At 48.1% G+C, this 22,212-nt stretch overlaps 43 non-coding genes across 43 annotated transcripts; all 43 read right to left on the reverse strand.

Moving 5' to 3' along the window:
• Positions 1 to 863: 863 nt before the first annotated feature.
• Trnat-agu (transfer RNA threonine (anticodon AGU)) lies at positions 864 to 935 on the reverse strand. The gene has a single exon. It is a non-coding gene; the product is annotated as a tRNA-Thr (tRNA).
• A 322-nt stretch (positions 936 to 1,257) lies between these two features.
• On the reverse strand, positions 1,258 to 1,330 carry Trnak-cuu (transfer RNA lysine (anticodon CUU)). The gene has a single exon. It is a non-coding gene; the product is annotated as a tRNA-Lys (tRNA).
• A 362-nt stretch (positions 1,331 to 1,692) lies between these two features.
• Positions 1,693 to 1,765, reverse strand: Trnar-ucg (transfer RNA arginine (anticodon UCG)). The gene has a single exon. It is a non-coding gene; the product is annotated as a tRNA-Arg (tRNA).
• Positions 1,766 to 2,306: 541 nt separating this feature from the next.
• Positions 2,307 to 2,378, reverse strand: Trnat-agu (transfer RNA threonine (anticodon AGU)). Its single transcript has one exon. It is a non-coding gene; the product is annotated as a tRNA-Thr (tRNA).
• A 322-nt stretch (positions 2,379 to 2,700) lies between these two features.
• Trnak-cuu (transfer RNA lysine (anticodon CUU)) lies at positions 2,701 to 2,773 on the reverse strand. The gene has a single exon. It is a non-coding gene; the product is annotated as a tRNA-Lys (tRNA).
• Positions 2,774 to 3,135: 362 nt separating this feature from the next.
• Trnar-ucg (transfer RNA arginine (anticodon UCG)) lies at positions 3,136 to 3,208 on the reverse strand. The gene has a single exon. It is a non-coding gene; the product is annotated as a tRNA-Arg (tRNA).
• Positions 3,209 to 3,774: 566 nt separating this feature from the next.
• On the reverse strand, positions 3,775 to 3,846 carry Trnat-agu (transfer RNA threonine (anticodon AGU)). The gene has a single exon. It is a non-coding gene; the product is annotated as a tRNA-Thr (tRNA).
• Positions 3,847 to 4,168: 322 nt separating this feature from the next.
• On the reverse strand, positions 4,169 to 4,241 carry Trnak-cuu (transfer RNA lysine (anticodon CUU)). The gene has a single exon. It is a non-coding gene; the product is annotated as a tRNA-Lys (tRNA).
• A 362-nt stretch (positions 4,242 to 4,603) lies between these two features.
• Trnar-ucg (transfer RNA arginine (anticodon UCG)) lies at positions 4,604 to 4,676 on the reverse strand. The gene has a single exon. It is a non-coding gene; the product is annotated as a tRNA-Arg (tRNA).
• Positions 4,677 to 5,229: 553 nt separating this feature from the next.
• Positions 5,230 to 5,301, reverse strand: Trnat-agu (transfer RNA threonine (anticodon AGU)). Its single transcript has one exon. It is a non-coding gene; the product is annotated as a tRNA-Thr (tRNA).
• Positions 5,302 to 5,623: 322 nt separating this feature from the next.
• Positions 5,624 to 5,696, reverse strand: Trnak-cuu (transfer RNA lysine (anticodon CUU)). Its single transcript has one exon. It is a non-coding gene; the product is annotated as a tRNA-Lys (tRNA).
• A 362-nt stretch (positions 5,697 to 6,058) lies between these two features.
• Positions 6,059 to 6,131, reverse strand: Trnar-ucg (transfer RNA arginine (anticodon UCG)). Its single transcript has one exon. It is a non-coding gene; the product is annotated as a tRNA-Arg (tRNA).
• A 548-nt stretch (positions 6,132 to 6,679) lies between these two features.
• Positions 6,680 to 6,751, reverse strand: Trnat-agu (transfer RNA threonine (anticodon AGU)). The gene has a single exon. It is a non-coding gene; the product is annotated as a tRNA-Thr (tRNA).
• Positions 6,752 to 7,508: 757 nt separating this feature from the next.
• Trnar-ucg (transfer RNA arginine (anticodon UCG)) lies at positions 7,509 to 7,581 on the reverse strand. The gene has a single exon. It is a non-coding gene; the product is annotated as a tRNA-Arg (tRNA).
• A 563-nt stretch (positions 7,582 to 8,144) lies between these two features.
• Trnat-agu (transfer RNA threonine (anticodon AGU)) lies at positions 8,145 to 8,216 on the reverse strand. Its single transcript has one exon. It is a non-coding gene; the product is annotated as a tRNA-Thr (tRNA).
• A 322-nt stretch (positions 8,217 to 8,538) lies between these two features.
• On the reverse strand, positions 8,539 to 8,611 carry Trnak-cuu (transfer RNA lysine (anticodon CUU)). The gene has a single exon. It is a non-coding gene; the product is annotated as a tRNA-Lys (tRNA).
• A 362-nt stretch (positions 8,612 to 8,973) lies between these two features.
• On the reverse strand, positions 8,974 to 9,046 carry Trnar-ucg (transfer RNA arginine (anticodon UCG)). The gene has a single exon. It is a non-coding gene; the product is annotated as a tRNA-Arg (tRNA).
• Positions 9,047 to 9,582: 536 nt separating this feature from the next.
• Positions 9,583 to 9,654, reverse strand: Trnat-agu (transfer RNA threonine (anticodon AGU)). The gene has a single exon. It is a non-coding gene; the product is annotated as a tRNA-Thr (tRNA).
• A 322-nt stretch (positions 9,655 to 9,976) lies between these two features.
• On the reverse strand, positions 9,977 to 10,049 carry Trnak-cuu (transfer RNA lysine (anticodon CUU)). The gene has a single exon. It is a non-coding gene; the product is annotated as a tRNA-Lys (tRNA).
• A 362-nt stretch (positions 10,050 to 10,411) lies between these two features.
• Trnar-ucg (transfer RNA arginine (anticodon UCG)) lies at positions 10,412 to 10,484 on the reverse strand. Its single transcript has one exon. It is a non-coding gene; the product is annotated as a tRNA-Arg (tRNA).
• Positions 10,485 to 11,047: 563 nt separating this feature from the next.
• On the reverse strand, positions 11,048 to 11,119 carry Trnat-agu (transfer RNA threonine (anticodon AGU)). Its single transcript has one exon. It is a non-coding gene; the product is annotated as a tRNA-Thr (tRNA).
• Positions 11,120 to 11,441: 322 nt separating this feature from the next.
• Positions 11,442 to 11,514, reverse strand: Trnak-cuu (transfer RNA lysine (anticodon CUU)). Its single transcript has one exon. It is a non-coding gene; the product is annotated as a tRNA-Lys (tRNA).
• Positions 11,515 to 11,876: 362 nt separating this feature from the next.
• Trnar-ucg (transfer RNA arginine (anticodon UCG)) lies at positions 11,877 to 11,949 on the reverse strand. The gene has a single exon. It is a non-coding gene; the product is annotated as a tRNA-Arg (tRNA).
• A 536-nt stretch (positions 11,950 to 12,485) lies between these two features.
• Positions 12,486 to 12,557, reverse strand: Trnat-agu (transfer RNA threonine (anticodon AGU)). Its single transcript has one exon. It is a non-coding gene; the product is annotated as a tRNA-Thr (tRNA).
• Positions 12,558 to 12,879: 322 nt separating this feature from the next.
• Positions 12,880 to 12,952, reverse strand: Trnak-cuu (transfer RNA lysine (anticodon CUU)). The gene has a single exon. It is a non-coding gene; the product is annotated as a tRNA-Lys (tRNA).
• Positions 12,953 to 13,314: 362 nt separating this feature from the next.
• On the reverse strand, positions 13,315 to 13,387 carry Trnar-ucg (transfer RNA arginine (anticodon UCG)). Its single transcript has one exon. It is a non-coding gene; the product is annotated as a tRNA-Arg (tRNA).
• A 545-nt stretch (positions 13,388 to 13,932) lies between these two features.
• Positions 13,933 to 14,004, reverse strand: Trnat-agu (transfer RNA threonine (anticodon AGU)). Its single transcript has one exon. It is a non-coding gene; the product is annotated as a tRNA-Thr (tRNA).
• A 322-nt stretch (positions 14,005 to 14,326) lies between these two features.
• On the reverse strand, positions 14,327 to 14,399 carry Trnae-cuc (transfer RNA glutamic acid (anticodon CUC)). Its single transcript has one exon. It is a non-coding gene; the product is annotated as a tRNA-Glu (tRNA).
• A 362-nt stretch (positions 14,400 to 14,761) lies between these two features.
• Trnar-ucg (transfer RNA arginine (anticodon UCG)) lies at positions 14,762 to 14,834 on the reverse strand. The gene has a single exon. It is a non-coding gene; the product is annotated as a tRNA-Arg (tRNA).
• Positions 14,835 to 15,370: 536 nt separating this feature from the next.
• On the reverse strand, positions 15,371 to 15,442 carry Trnat-agu (transfer RNA threonine (anticodon AGU)). The gene has a single exon. It is a non-coding gene; the product is annotated as a tRNA-Thr (tRNA).
• A 322-nt stretch (positions 15,443 to 15,764) lies between these two features.
• Positions 15,765 to 15,837, reverse strand: Trnak-cuu (transfer RNA lysine (anticodon CUU)). The gene has a single exon. It is a non-coding gene; the product is annotated as a tRNA-Lys (tRNA).
• Positions 15,838 to 16,199: 362 nt separating this feature from the next.
• Positions 16,200 to 16,272, reverse strand: Trnar-ucg (transfer RNA arginine (anticodon UCG)). The gene has a single exon. It is a non-coding gene; the product is annotated as a tRNA-Arg (tRNA).
• A 563-nt stretch (positions 16,273 to 16,835) lies between these two features.
• Trnat-agu (transfer RNA threonine (anticodon AGU)) lies at positions 16,836 to 16,907 on the reverse strand. Its single transcript has one exon. It is a non-coding gene; the product is annotated as a tRNA-Thr (tRNA).
• Positions 16,908 to 17,229: 322 nt separating this feature from the next.
• On the reverse strand, positions 17,230 to 17,302 carry Trnak-cuu (transfer RNA lysine (anticodon CUU)). Its single transcript has one exon. It is a non-coding gene; the product is annotated as a tRNA-Lys (tRNA).
• A 362-nt stretch (positions 17,303 to 17,664) lies between these two features.
• Positions 17,665 to 17,737, reverse strand: Trnar-ucg (transfer RNA arginine (anticodon UCG)). The gene has a single exon. It is a non-coding gene; the product is annotated as a tRNA-Arg (tRNA).
• A 566-nt stretch (positions 17,738 to 18,303) lies between these two features.
• On the reverse strand, positions 18,304 to 18,375 carry Trnat-agu (transfer RNA threonine (anticodon AGU)). The gene has a single exon. It is a non-coding gene; the product is annotated as a tRNA-Thr (tRNA).
• A 757-nt stretch (positions 18,376 to 19,132) lies between these two features.
• Positions 19,133 to 19,205, reverse strand: Trnar-ucg (transfer RNA arginine (anticodon UCG)). The gene has a single exon. It is a non-coding gene; the product is annotated as a tRNA-Arg (tRNA).
• A 572-nt stretch (positions 19,206 to 19,777) lies between these two features.
• Trnat-agu (transfer RNA threonine (anticodon AGU)) lies at positions 19,778 to 19,849 on the reverse strand. Its single transcript has one exon. It is a non-coding gene; the product is annotated as a tRNA-Thr (tRNA).
• Positions 19,850 to 20,171: 322 nt separating this feature from the next.
• On the reverse strand, positions 20,172 to 20,244 carry Trnak-cuu (transfer RNA lysine (anticodon CUU)). The gene has a single exon. It is a non-coding gene; the product is annotated as a tRNA-Lys (tRNA).
• A 362-nt stretch (positions 20,245 to 20,606) lies between these two features.
• On the reverse strand, positions 20,607 to 20,679 carry Trnar-ucg (transfer RNA arginine (anticodon UCG)). The gene has a single exon. It is a non-coding gene; the product is annotated as a tRNA-Arg (tRNA).
• Positions 20,680 to 21,215: 536 nt separating this feature from the next.
• On the reverse strand, positions 21,216 to 21,287 carry Trnat-agu (transfer RNA threonine (anticodon AGU)). Its single transcript has one exon. It is a non-coding gene; the product is annotated as a tRNA-Thr (tRNA).
• Positions 21,288 to 21,609: 322 nt separating this feature from the next.
• Trnak-cuu (transfer RNA lysine (anticodon CUU)) lies at positions 21,610 to 21,682 on the reverse strand. The gene has a single exon. It is a non-coding gene; the product is annotated as a tRNA-Lys (tRNA).
• A 362-nt stretch (positions 21,683 to 22,044) lies between these two features.
• On the reverse strand, positions 22,045 to 22,117 carry Trnar-ucg (transfer RNA arginine (anticodon UCG)). The gene has a single exon. It is a non-coding gene; the product is annotated as a tRNA-Arg (tRNA).
• Positions 22,118 to 22,212: the final 95 nt, after the last annotated feature.

The following is a 22,212-nucleotide window of genomic DNA, read 5'->3' on the forward strand; positions in this document are numbered from 1 at the left end:
AACGCAAGGATCGTCACTAATCAATTTTACATAAACAGCGTTCGCAAGAAAATCATACGAAAACCCAAGAACTTCGTCATCTCGCAGTCCTAATCGATCGTAAAACCAGTCAATAAGTTCGTGAACCTGTGGTCGAGCATATCCATACGGAAATCCAAATCGTAGCGTGTAACGTCTCAACTCATCCTCCATCACTTTCGTAAAGTAGTACTTACAGTACCAACAGCTGCGTGCGCTCTTAAGCACAGGCGAAGCGACCACCACCGCACGTCTGCACACGGCCGCGGCCGCGGCGGAACTGGTTATCCATTAGGCCACACGGTCACTGGCGCAATGTGCTTCCCCACACACACCTCATTTTCGCCATTTGTACGCTTGCCGGAATGAATTTCCCATCTTTGACGCAATTCTCCAATTTCAGTACTAAAAATGCGAAGCTACTTCTTGCTGTGTCCCATCGCAAGTTACATTCAAGCCCTTATGACGCTGATCAAGCAAGAGGTTGCAAATCAGCTTCAATCGCTTACTGCCATCTCAGTCGGTTGCAGAGGGTACGTCACCCTATGTCATACAATGGCGACTTGCCGCTATTACCAAAGCGGCGGCGGCGCCGACGACGACGACGACAACCGCGAGGGTCTCTACCAGGGGTAGAAAATACATCACAAGGACTAAGTATTTCACGTCGGCATTCTCCAGAGACTGCCAAAAGCAGCAGTTTCTGGTGCCTACTTTAATAGCAGCATTCGCACTATTCATTTGCGAGAGCATTTCTTAAATACCGCACCCATTCATAATTCTTTTTATTCTTGACCGCTTTTTTCGAAAGGGCAAAGGTAGAAGGGGCTGTTACAAAATTCATTTGCCTCCTGTGAGGATCGAACTCACAACCTCTGGTTTACTAGACCAGCGCTCTGCCACTGAGCTAAGGAGGCGCCGCCTAGCGCACTTTTCTGGTACTTTATTCTTATGGACTAGTGAATCGGAGCCCTTCAGCTGGAAACGCACCGCATTAGCGACCATTATTTGTATTTAGTTAGCACAGCTGCTGCTTTCCTACACATCTCACACGATATCGATGTACACCTAAAATTCCAAAACAACACATTTATTTCACTTCAGAGTTACTTTCAGTTTCAAAAACCATTCCTCTGATATTAATACGAAGCTAGGCATCGTCTTAACCCGTTACGTTCATTACGCAAGGCTCACGAGAGAGGCGCAGGTTGCATCCGCGTAGACACCAAATTTTGCGCCCGCCCAGCGTGGGGCTCGAACCCACGACCCTGAGATTAAGAGTCTCATGCTCGACCGACTGAGCTAGCCGGGCCCCACACAACGTGTTACGAGCCATACAGTACTTATCGGACCTGCGACCATCTATGGAAGGTCCTTTTCACTACAGCTTATTTCCTGCTGCCACAAATGAGCTACAATCCTATTCAATGAACAATTGTAACAGATGCCTGTGGCGTAGCTCTTGGGTCCTGAATCAGACGCAGTAGTTCCAACAAAAACTCTCCTGATCGGCACTTTGCCGAAAATTTCGCTACAGAACCCCCTGTCTTGCTTGTGCTTCAGGTAGACGCCGGTTTGCAGCCAGGAAGCGGACAGCAGCAACTTTCAACTAGTTTTGTAGTACTCAAACAACACAGTGAAACAGCATGCATCTTTTGCAGAACTGGAAAAAGTCGACCGTGACAGGATTCGAACCTGCAATCTTCGGATCCGAAGTCCGACGCCTTATCCATTAGGCCACACGGTCACTGGCGCAATGTGCTTCCCCACACACACCTCATTTTCGCCATTTGTACGCTTGCCGGAATGAATTTCCCATCTTTGACGCAATTCTCCAATTTCAGTACTAAAAATGCGAAGCTACTTCCTGCTGTGTCCCATCGCAAGTTACATTCAAGCCCTTATGACGCTGATCAAGCAAGAGGTTGCAAATCAGCTTCAATCGCTTACTGCCATCTCAGTCGGTTGCAGAGGGTACGTCACCCTATGTCATACAATGGCGACTTGCCGCTATTACCAAAGCGGCGGCGGCGCCGCCGCCGACGACGACGACAACCGCGAGGGTCTCTACCAGGGGTAGAAAATACATCACAAGAACTAAGTATTTCACGTCGGCATTCTCCAGAGACTGCCAAAAGCAGCAGTTTCTGGTGCCTACTTTAATAGCAGCATTCGCACTATTCATTTGCGAGAGCATTTCTTAAATACCGCACCCATTCATAATTCTTTTTATTCTTACCGCTTTTTTCGAAAGGGCAAAGGTAGAAGGGGCTGTTACAAAATTCATTTGCCTCCTGTGAGGATCGAACTCACGACCTCTGGTTTACTAGACCAGCGCTCTGCCACTGAGCTAAGGAGGCGCCGCCTAGCGCACTTTTCTGGTACTTTATTCTTATGGACTAGTGAATCGGAGCCCTTCAGCTGGAAACACACCGCATTAGCGACCATTATTTGTATTTAGTTAGCACAGCTGCTGCTTTCCTACACATCTCACACGATATCGATGTACACCTAAAATTCCAAAACAACACATTTATTTCACTTCAGAGTTACTTTCAGTTTCAAAAACCATTCCTCTGATATTAATACGAAGCTAGGCATCGTCTTAACCCGTTACGTTCATTACGCAAGGCTCACGAGAGGGGCGCAGGTTGCATCCCCGTAGACACAAAATTCTGCGCCCGCCCAGCGTGGGGCTCGAACCCACGACCCTGAGATTAAGAGTCTCATGCTCGACCGACTGAGCTAGCCGGGCCCCACACAACGTGATACGAGCCATACAGTACTTATGGGACCTGCGACCATCTATGGAAGGTCCTTTTCACTACAGCTTATTTCCTGCTGCCACAAATGAGCTACAATCCTATTCAATGAACAATTGTAACAGATGCCTGTGGCGTAGCTCTTGGGTCCTGAATCAGACGCAGTAGTTCCAACAAAAACTCTCCTGATCGGCACTTTGCCGAAAATTTCGCTACAGAACCCCCTGTCTTGCTTGTGCTTCAGGTAGACGCCGGTTTGCAGCCAGGAAGCGGACAGCAGCAACTTTCAACTAGTTTTGTAGTACTCAAACAACACAGTGAAACAGCATGCATCTTTTGCAGAACTGGAAAAAGTCGACCGTGACAGGATTCGAACCTGCAATCTGCGGATCCGAAGTCCGACGCCTTATCCATTAGGCCACACGGTCACTGGCGCAATGTGCTTCCCCACACACACCTCATTTTCGCCATTTGTACGCTTGCCGGAATGAATTTCCCATCTTTGACGCAATTCTCCAATTTCAGTACTAAAAATGCGAAGCTACTTCTTGCTGTGTCCCATCGCAAGTTACATTCAAGCCCTTATGACGCTGATCAAGCAAGAGGTTGCAAATCAGCTTCAATCGCTTACTGCCATCTCAGTCGGTTGCAGAGGGTACGTCACCCTATGTCATACAATGGCGACTTGCCGCTATTACCAAAGCGGCGGCGGCGCCGACGACGACGACGACGACGACGACGACGACGACGACGACGACAACCGCGAGGGTCCCTACCAGGGGTAGAAAATACATCACAAGGACTAAGTATTTCACGTCGGCATTCTCCAGAGACTGCCAAAAGCAGCAGTTTCTGGTGCCTACTTTAATAGCAGCATTCGCACTATTCATTTGCGAGAGCATTTCTTAAATACCGCACCCATTCATAATTCTTTTTATTCTTGACCGCTTTTTTCGAAAGGGCAAAGGTAGAAGGGGCTGTTACAAAATTCATTTGCCTCCTGTGAGGATCGAACTCACAACCTCTGGTTTACTAGACCAGCGCTCTGCCACTGAGCTAAGGAGGCGCCGCCTAGCGCACTTTTCTGGTACTTTATTCTTATGGACTAGTGAATCGGAGCCCTTCAGCTGGAAACGCACCGCATTAGCGACCATTATTTGTATTTAGTTAGCACAGCTGCTGCTTTCCTACACATCTCACACGATATCGATGTACACCTAAAATTCCAAAACAACACATTTATTTCATTTCAGAGTTACTTTCAGTTTCGGAAACCATTCCTCTGATATTAATACGAAGCTAGGCATCGTCTTAACCCGTTACGTTCATTACGCAAGGCTCACGAGAGGGGCGCAGGTTGCATCCGCGTAGACACAAAATTTTGCGCCCGCCCAGCGTGGGGCTCGAACCCACGACCCTGAGATTAAGAGTCTCATGCTCGACCGACTGAGCTAGCCGGGCCCCACACAACGTGTTACGAGCCATACAGTACTTATGGGACCTGCGACCATCTATGGAAGGTCCTTTTCACTACAGCTTATTTCCTGCTGCCACAAATGAGCTACAATCCTATTCAATGAACAATTGTAACAGATGCCTGTGGCGTAGCTCTTGGGTCCTGAATCAGACGCAGTAGTTCCAACAAAAACTCTCCTGATCGGCACTTTGCCGAAAATTTCGCTACAGAACCCCCTGTCTTGCTTGTGCTTCAGGTAGACGCCGGTTTGCAGCCAGGAAGCGGACAGCAGCAACTTTCAGCTAGTTTTGTAGTACTCAAACAACACAGTGAAACAGCATGCATCTTTTGCAGAACTGGAAAAAGTCGACCGTGACAGGATTCGAACCTGCAATCTTCGGATCCGAAGTCCGACGCCTTATCCATTACGCCACACGGTCACTGGCGCAATGTGCTTCCCCACACACACCTCATTTTCGCCATTTGTACGCTTGCCGGAATGAATTTCCCATCTTTGACGCAATTCTCCAATTTCAGTACTAAAAATGCGAAGCTACTTCTTGCTGTGTCCCATCGCAAGTTACATTCAAGCCCTTATGACGCTGATCAAGCAAGAGGTTGCAAATCAGCTTCAATCGCTTACTGCCATCTCAGTCGGTTGCAGAGGGTACGTCACCCTATGTCATACAATGGCGACTTGCCGCTATTACCAAAGCGGCGGCGGCGCCGACGACGACGACGACGACGACGACGACGACAACCGCGAGGGTCCCTACCCGGGGTAGAAAATACATCACAAGGACTAAGTATTTCACGTCGGCATTCTCCAGAGACTGCCAAAAGCAGCAGTTTCTGGTGCCTACTTTAATAGCAGCATTCGCACTATTCATTTGCGAGAGCATTTCTTAAATACCGCACCCATTCATAATTCTTTTTATTCTTACCGCTTTTTTCGAAAGGGCAAAGGTAGAAGGGGCTGTTACAAAATTCATTTGCCTCCTGTGAGGATCGAACTCACGACCTCTGGTTTACTAGACCAGCGCTCTGCCACTGAGCTAAGGAGGCGCCGCCTAGCGCACTTTTCTGGTACTTTATTCTTATGGACTAGTGAATCGGAGCCCTTCAGCTGGAAACTCACCGCATTAGCGACCATTATTTGTATTTAGTTAGCACAGCTGCTGCTTTCCTACACATCTCACACGATATCGATGTACACCTAAAATTCCAAAACAACACATTTATTTCATTTCAGAGTTACTTTCAGTTTCAAAAACCATTCCTCTGATATTAATACGAAGCTAGGCATCGTCTTAACCCGTTACGTTCATTACGCAAGGCTCACGAGAGGGGCGCAGGTTGCATCCCCGTAGACACAAAATTTTGCGCCCGCCCAGCGTGGGGCTCGAACCCACGACCCTGAGATTAAGAGTCTCATGCTCGACCGACTGAGCTAGCCGGGCCCCACACAACGTGATACGAGCCATACAGTACTTATGGGACCTGCGACCATCTATGGAAGGTCCTTTTCACTACAGCTTATTTCCTGCTGCCACAAATGAGCTACAATCCTATTCAATGAACAATTGTAACAGATGCCTGTGGCGTAGCTCTTGGGTCCTGAATCAGACGCAGTAGTTCCAACAAAAACTCTCCTGATCGGCACTTTGCCGAAAATTTCGCTACAGAACCCCCTGTCTTGCTTGTGCTTCAGGTAGACGCCGGTTTGCAGCCAGGAAGCGGACAGCAGCAACTTTCAACTAGTTTTGTAGTACTCAAACAACACAGTGAAACAGCATGCATCTTTTGCAGAACTGGAAAAAGTCGACCGTGACAGGATTCGAACCTGCAATCTGCGGATCCGAAGTCCGACGCCTTATCCATTAGGCCACACGGTCACTGGCGCAATGTGCTTCCCCACACACACCTCATTTTCGCCATTTGTACGCTTGCCGGAATGAATTTCCCATCTTTGACGCAATTCTCCAATTTCAGTACTAAAAATGCGAAGCTACTTCTTGCTGTGTCCCATCGCAAGTTACATTCAAGCCCTTATGACGCTGATCAAGCAAGAGGTTGCAAATCAGCTTCAATCGCTTACTGCCATCTCAGTCGGTTGCAGAGGGTACGTCACCCTATGTCATACAATGGCGACTTGCCGCTATTACCAAAGCGGCGGCGGCGCCGACGACGACGACGACGACGACGACAACCGCGAGGGTCCCTACCAGGGGTAGAAAATACATCACAAGGACTAAGTATTTCACGTCGGCATTCTCCAGAGACTGCCAAAAGCAGCAGTTTCTGGTGCCTACTTTAATAGCAGCATTCGCACTATTCATTTGCGAGAGCATTTCTTAAATACCGCACCCATTCATAATTCTTTTTATTCTTGACCGCTTTTTTCGAAAGGGCAAAGGTAGAAGGGGCTGTTACAAAATTCATTTGCCTCCTGTGAGGATCGAACTCACAACCTCTGGTTTACTAGACCAGCGCTCTGCCACTGAGCTAAGGAGGCGCCGCCTAGCGCACTTTTCTGGTACTTTATTCTTATGGACTAGTGAATCGGAGCCCTTCAGCTGGAAACGCACCGCATTAGCGACCATTATTTGTATTTAGTTAGCACAGCTGCTGCTTTCCTACACATCTCACACGATATCGATGTACACCTAAAATTCCAAAACAACACATTTATTTCATTTCAGAGTTACTTTCAGTTTCGGAAACCATTCCTCTGATATTAATACGAAGCTAGGCATCGTCTTAACCCGTTACGTTCATTACGCAAGGCTCACGAGAGGGGCGCAGGTTGCATCCGCGTAGACACAAAATTTTGCGCCCGCCCAGCGTGGGGCTCGAACCCACGACCCTGAGATTTAAAGTCTCATGCTCGACCGACTGAGCTAGCCGGGCCCCACACAACGTGTTACGAGCCATACAGTACTTATGGGACCTGCGACCATCTATGGAAGGTCCTTTTCACTACAGCTTATTTCCTGCTGCCACAAATGAGCTACAATCCTATTCAATGAACAATTGTAACAGATGCCTGTGGCGTAGCTCTTGGGTCCTGAATCAGACGCAGTAGTTCCAACAAAAACTCTCCTGATCGGCACTTTGCCGAAAATTTCGCTACAGAACCCCCTGTCTTGCTTGTGCTTCAGGTAGACGCCGGTTTGCAGCCAGGAAGCGGACAGCAGCAACTTTCAACTAGTTTTGTAGTACTCAAACAACACAGTGAAACAGCATGCATCTTTTGCAGAACTGGAAAAAGTCGACCGTGACAGGATTCGAACCTGCAATCTGCGGATCCGAAGTCCGACGCCTTATCCATTAGGCCACACGGTCACTGGCGCAATGTGCTTCCCCACACACACCTCATTTTCGCCATTTGTACGCTTGCCGGAATGAATTTCCCATCTTTGACGCAATTCTCCAATTTCAGTACTAAAAATGCGAAGCTACTTCTTGCTGTGTCCCATCGCAAGTTACATTCAAGCCCTTATGACGCTGATCAAGCAAGAGGTTGCAAATCAGCTTCAATCGCTTACTGCCATCTCAGTCGGTTGCAGAGGGTACGTCACCCTATGTCATACAATGGCGACTTGCCGCTATTACCAAAGCGGCGGCGGCGCCGACGACGACGACGACGACGACGACGACGACGACGACGACAACCGCGAGGGTTTCTACCAGGGGTAGAAAATACATCACAAGGACTAAGTATTTCACGTCGGCATTCTCCAGAGACTGCCAAAAGCAGCAGTTTCTGGTGCCTACTTTAATAGCAGCATTCGCACTATTCATTTGCGAGAGCATTTCTTAAATACCGCACCCATTCATAATTCTTTTTATTCTTGACCGCTTTTTTCGAAAGGGCAAAGGTAGAAGGGGCTGTTACAAAATTCATTTGCCTCCTGTGAGGATCGAACTCACAACCTCTGGTTTACTAGACCAGCGCTCTGCCACTGAGCTAAGGAGGCGCCGCCTAGCGCACTTTTCTGGTACTTTATTCTTATGGACTAGTGAATCGGAGCCCTTCAGCTGGAAACGCACCGCATTAGCGACCATTATTTGTATTTAGTTAGCACAGCTGCTGCTTTCCTACACATCTCACACGATATCGATGTACACCTAAAATTCCAAAACAACACATTTATTTCATTTCAGAGTTACTTTCAGTTTCGGAAACCATTCCTCTGATATTAATACGAAGCTAGGCATCGTCTTAACCCGTTACGTTCATTACGCAAGGCTCACGAGAGGGGCGCAGGTTGCATCCGCGTAGACACAAAATTTTGCGCCCGCCCAGCGTGGGGCTCGAACCCACGACCCTGAGATTAAGAGTCTCATGCTCGACCGACTGAGCTAGCCGGGCCCCACACAACGTGTTACGAGCCATACAGTACTTATGGGACCTGCGACCATCTATGGAAGGTCCTTTTCACTACAGCTTATTTCCTGCTGCCACAAATGAGCTACAATCCTATTCAATGAACAATTGTAACAGATGCCTGTGGCGTAGCTCTTGGGTCCTGAATCAGACGCAGTAGTTCCAACAAAAACTCTCCTGATCGGCACTTTGCCGAAAATTTCGCTACAGAACCCCCTGTCTTGCTTGTGCTTCAGGTAGACGCCGGTTTGCAGCCAGGAAGCGGACAGCAGCAACTTTCAACTAGTTTTGTAGTACTCAAACAACACAGTGAAACAGCATGCATCTTTTGCAGAACTGGAAAAAGTCGACCGTGACAGGATTCGAACCTGCAATCTTCGGATCCGAAGTCCGACGCCTTATCCATTAGGCCACTCGGTCACTGGCGCAATGTGCTTCCCCACACACACCTCATTTTCACCATTTGTACGCTTGCCGGAATGAATTTCCCATCTTTGACGCAATTCTCCAATTTCAGTACTAAAAATGCGAAGCTACTTCTTGCTGTGTCCCATCGCAAGTTACATTCAAGCCCTTATGACGCTGATCAAGCAAGAGGTTGCAAATCAGCTTCAATCGCTTACTGCCATCTCAGTCGGTTGCAGAGGGTACGTCACCCTATGTCATACAATGGCGACTTGCCGCTATTACCAAAGCGGCGGCGGCGCCGACGACGACGACAACCGCGAGGGTCTCTACCCGGGGTAGAAAATACATCACAAGGACTAAGTATTTCACGTCGGCATTCTCCAGAGACTGCCAAAAGCAGCAGTTTCTGGTGCCTACTTTAATAGCAGCATTCGCACTACTCATTTGCGAGAGCATTTCTTAAATACCGCACCCATTCATAATTCTTTTTATTCTTGACCGCTTTTTTCGAAAGGGCAAAGGTAGAAGGGGCTGTTACAAAATTCATTTGCCTCCTGTGAGGATCGAACTCACAACCTCTGGTTTACTAGACCAGCGCTCTGCCACTGAGCTAAGGAGGCGCCGCCTAGCGCACTTTTCTGGTACTTTATTCTTATGGACTAGTGAATCGGAGCCCTTCAGCTGGAAACGCACCGCATTAGCGACCATTATTTGTATTTAGTTAGCACAGCTGCTGCTTTCCTACACATCTCACACGATATCGATGTACACCTAAAATTCCAAAACAACACATTTATTTCATTTCAGAGTTACTTTCAGTTTCGAAAACCATTCCTCTGATATTAATACGAAGCTAGGCATCGTCTTAACCCGTTACGTTCATTACGCAAGGCTCACGAGAGGGGCGCAGGTTGCATCCGCGTAGACACAAAATTTTGCGCCCGCCCAGCGTGGGGCTCGAACCCACGACCCTGAGATTAAGAGTCTCATGCTCGACCGACTGAGCTAGCCGGGCCCCACACAAAGTGATACGAGCCATACAGTACTTATGGGACCTGCGACCATCTATGGAAGGTCCTTTTCACTACAGCTTATTTCCTGCTGCCACAAATGAGCTACAATCCTATTCAATGAACAATTGTAACAGATGCCTGTGGCGTAGCTCTTGGGTCCTGAATCAGACGCAGTAGTTCCAACAAAAACTCTCCTGATCGGCACTTTGCCGAAAATTTCGCTACAGAACCCCCTGTCTTGCTTGTGCTTCAGGTAGACGCCGGTTTGCAGCCAGGAAGCGGACAGCAGCAACTTTCAACTAGTTTTGTAGTACTCAAACAACACAGTGAAACAGCATGCATCTTTTGCAGAACTGGAAAAAGTCGACCGTGACAGGATTCGAACCTGCAATCTGCGGATCCGAAGTCCGACGCCTTATCCATTAGGCCACACGGTCACTGGCGCAATGTGCTTCCCCACACACACCTCATTTTCGCCATTTGTACGCTTGCCGGAATGAATTTCCCATCTTTGACGCAATTCTCCAATTTCAGTACTAAAAATGCGAAGCTACTTCTTGCTGTGTCCCATCGCAAGTTACATTCAAGCCCTTATGACGCTGATCAAGCAAGAGGTTGCAAATCAGCTTCAATCGCTTACTGCCATCTCAGTCGGTTGCAGAGGGTACGTCACCCTATGTCATACAATGGCGACTTGCCGCTATTACCAAAGCGGCGGCGGCGCCGACGACGACGACGACGACGACGACGACGACGACGACGACAACCGCGAGGGTTTCTACCAGGGGTAGAAAATACATCACAAGGACTAAGTATTTCACGTCGGCATTCTCCAGAGACTGCCAAAAGCAGCAGTTTCTGGTGCCTACTTTAATAGCAGCATTCGCACTATTCATTTGCGAGAGCATTTCTTAAATACCGCACCCATTCATAATTCTTTTTATTCTTGACCGCTTTTTTCGAAAGGGCAAAGGTAGAAGGGGCTGTTACAAAATTCATTTGCCTCCTGTGAGGATCGAACTCACAACCTCTGGTTTACTAGACCAGCGCTCTGCCACTGAGCTAAGGAGGCGCCGCCTAGCGCACTTTTCTGGTACTTTATTCTTATGGACTAGTGAATCGGAGCCCTTCAGCTGGAAACGCACCGCATTAGCGACCATTATTTGTATTTAGTTAGCACAGCTGCTGCTTTCCTACACATCTCACACGATATCGATGTACACCTAAAATTCCAAAACAACACATTTATTTCATTTCAGAGTTACTTTCAGTTTCGGAAACCATTCCTCTGATATTAATACGAAGCTAGGCATCGTCTTAACCCGTTACGTTCATTACGCAAGGCTCACGAGAGGGGCGCAGGTTGCATCCGCGTAGACACAAAATTTTGCGCCCGCCCAGCGTGGGGCTCGAACCCACGACCCTGAGATTAAGAGTCTCATGCTCGACCGACTGAGCTAGCCGGGCCCCACACAAAGTGATACGAGCCATACAGTACTTATGGGACCTGCGACCATCTATGGAAGGTCCTTTTCACTACAGCTTATTTCCTGCTGCCACAAATGAGCTACAATCCTATTCAATGAACAATTGTAACAGATGCCTGTGGCGTAGCTCTTGGGTCCTGAATCAGACGCAGTAGTTCCAACAAAAACTCTCCTGATCGGCACTTTGCCGAAAATTTCGCTACAGAACCCCCTGTCTTGCTTGTGCTTCAGGTAGACGCCGGTTTGCAGCCAGGAAGCGGACAGCAGCAACTTTCAACTAGTTTTGTAGTACTCAAACAACACAGTGAAACAGCATGCATCTTTTGCAGAACTGGAAAAAGTCGACCGTGACAGGATTCGAACCTGCAATCTGCGGATCCGAAGTCCGACGCCTTATCCATTAGGCCACACGGTCACTGGCGCAATGTGCTTCCCCACACACACCTCATTTTCGCCATTTGTACGCTTGCCGGAATGAATTTCCCATCTTTGACGCAATTCTCCAATTTCAGTACTAAAAATGCGAAGCTACTTCTTGCTGTGTCCCATCGCAAGTTACATTCAAGCCCTTATGACGCTGATCAAGCAAGAGGTTGCAAATCAGCTTCAATCGCTTACTGCCATCTCAGTCGGTTGCAGAGGGTACGTCACCCTATGTCATACAATGGCGACTTGCCGCTATTACCAAAGCGGCGGCGGCGCCGACGACGACGACAACCGCGAGGGTCTCTACCCGGGGTAGAAAATACATCACAAGGACTAAGTATTTCACGTCGGCATTCTCCAGAGACTGCCAAAAGCAGCAGTTTCTGGTGCCTACTTTAATAGCAGCATTCGCACTACTCATTTGCGAGAGCATTTCTTAAATACCGCACCCATTCATAATTCTTTTTATTCTTGACCGCTTTTTTCGAAAGGGCAAAGGTAGAAGGGGCTGTTACAAAATTCATTTGCCTCCTGTGAGGATCGAACTCACAACCTCTGGTTTACTAGACCAGCGCTCTGCCACTGAGCTAAGGAGGCGCCGCCTAGCGCACTTTTCTGGTACTTTATTCTTATGGACTAGTGAATCGGAGCCCTTCAGCTGGAAACGCACCGCATTAGCGACCATTATTTGTATTTAGTTAGCACAGCTGCTGCTTTCCTACACATCTCACACGATATCGATGTACACCTAAAATTCCAAAACAACACATTTATTTCATTTCAGAGTTACTTTCAGTTTCGAAAACCATTCCTCTGATATTAATACGAAGCTAGGCATCGTCTTAACCCGTTACGTTCATTACGCAAGGCTCACGAGAGGGGCGCAGGTTGCATCCGCGTAGACACAAAATTTTGCGCCCGCCCAGCGTGGGGCTCGAACCCACGACCCTGAGATTAAGAGTCTCATGCTCGACCGACTGAGCTAGCCGGGCCCCACACAAAGTGATACGAGCCATACAGTACTTATGGGACCTGCGACCATCTATGGAAGGTCCTTTTCACTACAGCTTATTTCCTGCTGCCACAAATGAGCTACAATCCTATTCAATGAACAATTGTAACAGATGCCTGTGGCGTAGCTCTTGGGTCCTGAATCAGACGCAGTAGTTCCAACAAAAACTCTCCTGATCGGCACTTTGCCGAAAATTTCGCTACAGAACCCCCTGTCTTGCTTGTGCTTCAGGTAGACGCCGGTTTGCAGCCAGGAAGCGGACAGCAGCAACTTTCAACTAGTTTTGTAGTACTCAAACAACACAGTGAAACAGCATGCATCTTTTGCAGAACTGGAAAAAGTCGACCGTGACAGGATTCGAACCTGCAATCTTCGGATCCGAAGTCCGACGCCTTATCCATTAGGCCACACGGTCACTGGCGCAATGTGCTTCCCCACACACACCTCATTTTCGCCATTTGTACGCTTGCCGGAATGAATTTCCCAACTTTGACGCAATTCTCCAATTTCAGTACTAAAAATGCGAAGCTACTTCTTGCTGTGTCCCATCGCAAGTTACATTCAAGCCCTTATGACGCTGATCAAGCAAGAGGTTGCAAATCAGCTTCAATCGCTTACTGCCATCTCAGTCGGTTGCAGAGGGTACGTCACCCTATGTCATACAATGGCGACTTGCCGCTATTACCAAAGCGGCGGCGGCGCCGACGACGACGACGACGACGACAACCGCGAGGGTCTCTACCAGGGGTAGAAAATACATCACAAGGACTAAGTATTTCACGTCGGCATTCTCCAGAGACTGCCAAAAGCAGCAGTTTCTGGTGCCTACTTTAATAGCAGCATTCGCACTACTCATTTGCGAGAGCATTTCTTAAATACCGCACCCATTCATAATTCTTTTTATTCTTGACCGCTTTTTTCGAAAGGGCAAAGGTAGAAGGGGCTGTTACAAAATTCATTTGCCTCCTGTGAGGATCGAACTCACAACCTCTGGTTTACTAGACCAGCGCTCTGCCACTGAGCTAAGGAGGCGCCGCCTAGCGCACTTTTCTGGTACTTTATTCTTATGGACTAGTGAATCGGAGCCCTTCAGCTGGAAACGCACCGCATTAGCGACCATTATTTGTATTTAGTTAGCACAGCTGCTGCTTTCCTACACATCTCACACGATATCGATGTACACCTAAAATTCCAAAACAACACATTTATTTCATTTCAGAGTTACTTTCAGTTTCGAAAACCATTCCTCTGATATTAATACGAAGCTAGGCATCGTCTTAACCCGTTACGTTCATTACGCAAGGCTCACGAGAGGGGCGCAGGTTGCATCCGCGTAGACACAAAATTTTGCGCCCGCCCAGCGTGGGGCTCGAACCCACGACCCTGAGATTGAGAGTCTCATGCTCGACCGACTGAGCTAGCCGGGCCCCACACAACGTGATACGAGCCATACAGTACTTATGGGACCTGCGACCATCTATGGAAGGTCCTTTTCACTACAGCTTATTTCCTGCTGCCACAAATGAGCTACAATCCTATTCAATGAACAATTGTAACAGATGCCTGTGGCGTAGCTCTTGGGTCCTGAATCAGACGCAGTAGTTCCAACAAAAACTCTCCTGATCGGCACTTTGCCGAAAATTTCGCTACAGAACCCCCTGTCTTGCTTGTGCTTCAGGTAGACGCCGGTTTGCAGCCAGGAAGCGGACAGCAGCAACTTTCAACTAGTTTTGTAGTACTCAAACAACACAGTGAAACAGCATGCATCTTTTGCAGAACTGGAAAAAGTCGACCGTGATAGGATTCGAACCTGCAATCTTCGGATCCGAAGTCCGACGCCTTATCCATTAGGCCACACGGTCACTGGCGCAATGTGCTTCCCCACACACACCTCATTTTCACCATTTGTACGCTTGCCGGAATGAATTTCCCATCTTTGACGCAATTCTCCAATTTCAGTATTAAAAATGCGAAGCTACTTCTTGCTGTGTCCCATCGCAAGTTACATTCAAGCCCTTATGACGCTGATCAAGCAAGAGGTTGCAAATCAGCTTCAATCGCTTACTGCCATCTCAGTCGGTTGCAGAGGGTACGTCACCCTATGTCATACAATGGCGACTTGCCGCTATTACCAAAGCGGCGGCGGCGCCGACGACGACGACAACCGCGAGGGTCTCTACCAGGGGTAGAAAATACATCACAAGGACTAAGTATTTCACGTCGGCATTCTCCAGAGACTGCCAAAAGCAGCAGTTTCTGGTGCCTACTTTAATAGCAGCATTCGCACTACTCATTTGCGAGAGCATTTCTTAAATACCGCACCCATTCATAATTCTTTTTATTCTTGACCGCTTTTTTCGAAAGGGCAAAGGTAGAAGGGGCTGTTACAAAATTCATTTGCCTCCTGTGAGGATCGAACTCACAACCTCTGGTTTACTAGACCAGCGCTCTGCCACTGAGCTAAGGAGGCGCCGCCTAGCGCACTTTTCTGGTACTTTATTCTTATGGACTAGTGAATCGGAGCCCTTCAGCTGGAAACGCACCGCATTAGCGACCATTATTTGTATTTAGTTAGCACAGCTGCTGCTTTCCTACACATCTCACACGATATCGATGTACACCTAAAATTCCAAAACAACACATTTATTTCATTTCAGAGTTACTTTCAGTTTCGAAAACCATTCCTCTGATATTAATACGAAGCTAGGCATCGTCTTAACCCGTTACGTTCATTACGCAAGGCTCACGAGAGGGGCGCAGGTTGCATCCGCGTAGACACAAAATTTTGCGCCCGCCCAGCGTGGGGCTCGAACCCACGACCCTGAGATTAAGAGTCTCATGCTCGACCGACTGAGCTAGCCGGGCCCCACACAACGTGATACGAGCCATACAGTACTTATGGGACCTGCGACCATCTATGGAAGGTCCTTTTCACTACAGCTTATTTCCTGCTGCCACAAATGAGCTACAATCCTATTCAATGAACAATTGTAACAGATGCCTGTGGCGTAGCTCTTGGGTCCTGAATCAGACGCAGTAGTTCCAACAAAAACTCTCCTGATCGGCACTTTGCCGAAAATTTCGCTACAGAACCCCCTGTCTTGCTTGTGCTTCAGGTAGACGCCGGTTTGCAGCCAGGAAGCGGACAGCAGCAACTTTCAACTAGTTTTGTAGTACTCAAACAACACAGTGAAACAGCATGCATCTTTTGCAGAACTGGAAAAAGTCGACCGTGATAGGATTCGAACCTGCAATCTTCGGATCCGAAGTCCGACGCCTTATCCATTAGGCCACACGGTCACTGGCGCAATGTGCTTCCCCACACACACCTCATTTTCACCATTTGTACGCTTGCCGGAATGAATTTCCCATCTTTGACGCAATTCTCCAATTTCAGTATTAAAAATGCGAAGCTACTTCTTGCTGTGTCCCATCGCAAGTTACATTCAAGCCCTTATGACGCTGATCAAGCAAGAGGTTGCAAATCAGCTTCAATCGCTTACTGCCATCTCAGTCGGTTGCAGAGGGTACGTCACCCTATGTCATACAATGGCGACTTGCCGCTATTACCAAAGCGGCGGCGGCGCCGACGACGACGACGACGACGACGACGACGACGACGACGACAACCGCGAGGGTCCCTACCAGGGGTAGAAAATACATCACAAGGACTAAGTATTTCACGTCGGCATTCTCCAGAGACTGCCAAAAGCAGCAGTTTCTGGTGCCTACTTTAATAGCAGCATTCGCACTATTCATTTGCGAGAGCATTTCTTAAATACCGCACCCATTCATAATTCTTTTTATTCTTGACCGCTTTTTTCGAAAGGGCAAAGGTAGAAGGGGCTGTTACAAAATTCATTTGCCTCCTGTGAGGATCGAACTCACAACCTCTGGTTTACTAGACCAGCGCTCTGCCACTGAGCTAAGGAGGCGCCGCCTAGCGCACTTTTCTGGTACTTTATTCTTATGGACTAGTGAATCGGAGCCCTTCAGCTGGAAACGCACCGCATTAGCGACCATTATTTGTATTTAGTTAGCACAGCTGCTGCTTTCCTACACATCTCACACGATATCGATGTACACCTAAAATTCCAAAACAACACATTTATTTCATTTCAGAGTTACTTTCAGTTTCGAAAACCATTCCTCTGATATTAATACGAAGCTAGGCATCGTCTTAACCCGTTACGTTCATTACGCAAGGCTCACGAGAGGGGCGCAGGTTGCATCCGCGTAGACACAAAATTTTGCGCCCGCCCAGCGTGGGGCTCGAACCCACGACCCTGAGATTAAGAGTCTCATGCTCGACCGACTGAGCTAGCCGGGCCCCACACAACGTGATACGAGCCATACAGTACTTATGGGACCTGCGACCATCTATGGAAGGTCCTTTTCACTACAGCTTATTTCCTGCTGCCACAAATGAGCTACAATCCTATTCAATGAACAATTGTAACAGATGCCTGTGGCGTAGCTCTTGGGTCCTGAATCAGACGCAGTAGTTCCAACAAAAACTCTCCTGATCGGCACTTTGCCGAAAATTTCGCTACAGAACCCCCTGTCTTGCTTGTGCTTCAGGTAGACGCCGGTTTGCAGCCAGGAAGCGGACAGCAGCAACTTTCAACTAGTTTTGTAGTACTCAAACAACACAGTGAAACAGCATGCATCTTTTGCAGAACTGGAAAAAGTCGACCGTGATAGGATTCGAACCTGCAATCTTCGGATCCGAAGTCCGACGCCTTATCCATTAGGCCACACGGTCACTGGCGCAATGTGCTTCCCCACACACACCTCATTTTCACCATTTGTACGCTTGCCGGAATGAATTTCCCATCTTTGACGCAATTCTCCAATTTCAGTATTAAAAATGCGAAGCTACTTCTTGCTGTGTCCCATCGCAAGTTACATTCAAGCCCTTATGACGCTGATCAAGCAAGAGGTTGCAAATCAGCTTCAATCGCTTACTGCCATCTCAGTCGGTTGCAGAGGGTACGTCACCCTATGTCATACAATGGCGACTTGCCGCTATTACCAAAGCGGCGGCGGCGCCGACGACGACGACGACGACGACGACGACGACGACGACGACGACAACCGCGAGGGTCCCTACCAGGGGTAGAAAATACATCACAAGGACTAAGTATTTCACGTCGGCATTCTCCAGAGACTGCCAAAAGCAGCAGTTTCTGGTGCCTACTTTAATAGCAGCATTCGCACTATTCATTTGCGAGAGCATTTCTTAAATACCGCACCCATTCATAATTCTTTTTATTCTTGACCGCTTTTTTCGAAAGGGCAAAGGTAGAAGGGGCTGTTACAAAATTCATTTGCCTCCTGTGAGGATCGAACTCACAACCTCTGGTTTACTAGACCAGCGCTCTGCCACTGAGCTAAGGAGGCGCCGCCTAGCGCACTTTTCTGGTACTTTATTCTTATGGACTAGTGAATCGGAGCCCTTCAGCTGGAAACGCACCGCATTAGCGACCATTATTTGTATTTAGTTAGCACAGCTGCTGCTTTCCTACACATCTCACACGATATCGATGTACACCTAAAATTCCAAAACAACACATTTATTTCATTTCAGAGTTACTTTCAGTTTCGGAAACCATTCCTCTGATATTAATACGAAGCTAGGCATCGTCTTAACCCGTTACGTTCATTACGCAAGGCTCACGAGAGGGGCGCAGGTTGCATCCGCGTAGACACAAAATTTTGCGCCCGCCCAGCGTGGGGCTCGAACCCACGACCCTGAGATTTAAAGTCTCATGCTCGACCGACTGAGCTAGCCGGGCCCCACACAACGTGTTACGAGCCATACAGTACTTATGGGACCTGCGACCATCTATGGAAGGTCCTTTTCACTACAGCTTATTTCCTGCTGCCACAAATGAGCTACAATCCTATTCAATGAACAATTGTAACAGATGCCTGTGGCGTAGCTCTTGGGTCCTGAATCAGACGCAGTAGTTCCAACAAAAACTCTCCTGATCGGCACTTTGCCGAAAATTTCGCTACAGAACCCCCTGTCTTGCTTGTGCTTCAGGTAGACGCCGGTTTGCAGCCAGGAAGCGGACAGCAGCAACTTTCAACTAGTTTTGTAGTACTCAAACAACACAGTGAAACAGCATGCATCTTTTGCAGAACTGGAAAAAGTCGACCGTGACAGGATTCGAACCTGCAATCTGCGGATCCGAAGTCCGACGCCTTATCCATTAGGCCACACGGTCACTGGCGCAATGTGCTTCCCCACACACACCTCATTTTCGCCATTTGTACGCTTGCCGGAATGAATTTCCCATCTTTGACGCAATTCTCCAATTTCAGTACTAAAAATGCGAAGCTACTTCTTGCTGTGTCCCATCGCAAGTTACATTCAAGCCCTTATGACGCTGATCAAGCAAGAGGTTGCAAATCAGCTTCAATCGCTTACTGCCATCTCAGTCGGTTGCAGAGGGTACGTCACCCTATGTCATACAATGGCGACTTGCCGCTATTACCAAAGCGGCGGCGGCGCCGACGACGACGACGACGACGACGACGACGACGACGACGACGACGACGACAACCGCGAGGGTTTCTACCAGGGGTAGAAAATACATCACAAGGACTAAGTATTTCACGTCGGCATTCTCCAGAGACTGCCAAAAGCAGCAGTTTCTGGTGCCTACTTTAATAGCAGCATTCGCACTATTCATTTGCGAGAGCATTTCTTAAATACCGCACCCATTCATAATTCTTTTTATTCTTGACCGCTTTTTTCGAAAGGGCAAAGGTAGAAGGGGCTGTTACAAAATTCATTTGCCTCCTGTGAGGATCGAACTCACAACCTCTGGTTTACTAGACCAGCGCTCTGCCACTGAGCTAAGGAGGCGCCGCCTAGCGCACTTTTCTGGTACTTTATTCTTATGGACTAGTGAATCGGAGCCCTTCAGCTGGAAACGCACCGCATTAGCGACCATTATTTGTATTTAGTTAGCACAGCTGCTGCTTTCCTACACATCTCACACGATATCGATGTACACCTAAAATTCCAAAACAACACATTTATTTCATTTCAGAGTTACTTTCAGTTTCGGAAACCATTCCTCTGATATTAATACGAAGCTAGGCATCGTCTTAACCCGTTACGTTCATTACGCAAGGCTCACGAGAGGGGCGCAGGTTGCATCCGCGTAGACACAAAATTTTGCGCCCGCCCAGCGTGGGGCTCGAACCCACGACCCTGAGATTAAGAGTCTCATGCTCGACCGACTGAGCTAGCCGGGCCCCACACAACGTGTTACGAGCCATACAGTACTTATGGGACCTGCGACCATCTATGGAAGGTCCTTTTCACTACAGCTTATTTCCTGCTGCCACAAATGAGCTACAATCCTATTCAATGAACAATTGTAACAGATGCCTGTGGCGTAGCTCTTGGGTCCTGAATCAGACGCAGTAGTTCCAACAAAAACTCTCCTGATCGGCACTTTGCCGAAAATTTCGCTACAGAACCCCCTGTCTTGCTTGTGCTTCAGGTAGACGCCGGTTTGCAGCCAGGAAGCGGACAGCAGCAACTTTCAACTAGTTTTGTAGTACTCAAACAACACAGTGAAACAGCATGCATCTTTTGCAGAACTGGAAAAAGTCGACCGTGACAGGATTCGAACCTGCAATCTTCGGATCCGAAGTCCGACGCCTTATCCATTAGGCCACTCGGTCACTGGCGCAATGTGCTTCCCCACACACACCTCATTTTCGCCATTTGTACGCTTGCCGGAATGAATTTCCCATCTTTGACGCAATTCTCCAATTTCAGTACTAAAAATGCGAAGCTACTTCTTGCTGTGTCCCATCGCAAGTTACATTCAAGCCCTTATGACGCTGATCAAGCAAGAGGTTGCAAATCAGCTTCAATCGCTTACTGCCATCTCAGTCGGTTGCAGAGGGTACGTCACCCTATGTCATACAATGGCGACTTGCCGCTATTACCAAAGCGGCGGCGGCGCCGACGACGACGACAACCGCGAGGGTCTCTACCCGGGGTAGAAAATACATCACAAGGACTAAGTATTTCACGTCGGCATTCTCCAGAGACTGCCAAAAGCAGCAGTTTCTGGTGCCTACTTTAATAGCAGCATTCGCACTACTCATTTGCGAGAGCATTTCTTAAATACCGCACCCATTCATAATTCTTTTTATTCTTGACCGCTTTTTTCGAAAGGGCAAAGGTAGAAGGGGCTGTTACAAAATTCATTTGCCTCCTGTGAGGATCGAACTCACAACCTCTGGTTTACTAGACCAGCGCTCTGCCACTGAGCTAAGGAGGCGCCGCCTAGCGCACTTTTCTGGTACTTTATTCTTATGGACTAGTGAATCGGAGCCCTTCAGCTGGAAACGCACCGCATTAGCGACCATTATTTGTATTTAGTTAGCACAGCTGCTGCTTTCCTACACATCTCACACGATATCGATGTACACCTAAAATTCCAAAACAACACATTTATTTCATTTCAGAGTTACTTTCAGTTTCGAAAACCATTCCTCTGATATTAATACGAAGCTAGGCATCGTCTTAACCCGTTACGTTCATTACGCAAGGCTCACGAGAGGGGCGCAGGTTGCATCCGCGTAGACACAAAATTTTGCGCCCGCCCAGCGTGGGGCTCGAACCCACGACCCTGAGATTAAGAGTCTCATGCTCGACCGACTGAGCTAGCCGGGCCCCACACAACGTGATACGAGCCATACAGTACTTATGGGACCTGCGACCATCTATGGAAGGTCCTTTTCACTACAGCTTATTTCCTGCTGCCACAAATGAGCTACAATCCTATTCAATGAACAATTGTAACAGATGCCTGTGGCGTAGCTCTTGGGTCCTGAATCAGACGCAGTAGTTCCAACAAAAACTCTCCTGATCGGCACTTTGCCGAAAATTTCGCTACAGAACCCCCTGTCTTGCTTGTGCTTCAGGTAGACGCCGGTTTGCAGCCAGGAAGCGGACAGCAGCAACTTTCAACTAGTTTTGTAGTACTCAAACAACACAGTGAAACAGCATGCATCTTTTGCAGAACTGGAAAAAGTCGACCGTGACAGGATTCGAACCTGCAATCTTCGGATCCGAAGTCCGACGCCTTATCCATTAGGCCACACGGTCACTGGCGCAATGTGCTTCCCCACACACACCTCATTTTCGCCATTTGTACGCTTGCCGGAATGAATTTCCCAACTTTGACGCAATTCTCCAATTTC

The sequence above is a fragment of the Schistocerca serialis genome, chromosome 7, assembly GCF_023864345.2.
Source record: "Schistocerca serialis cubense isolate TAMUIC-IGC-003099 chromosome 7, iqSchSeri2.2, whole genome shotgun sequence".
NCBI lineage: Eukaryota > Metazoa > Arthropoda > Insecta > Orthoptera > Acrididae > Schistocerca > Schistocerca serialis.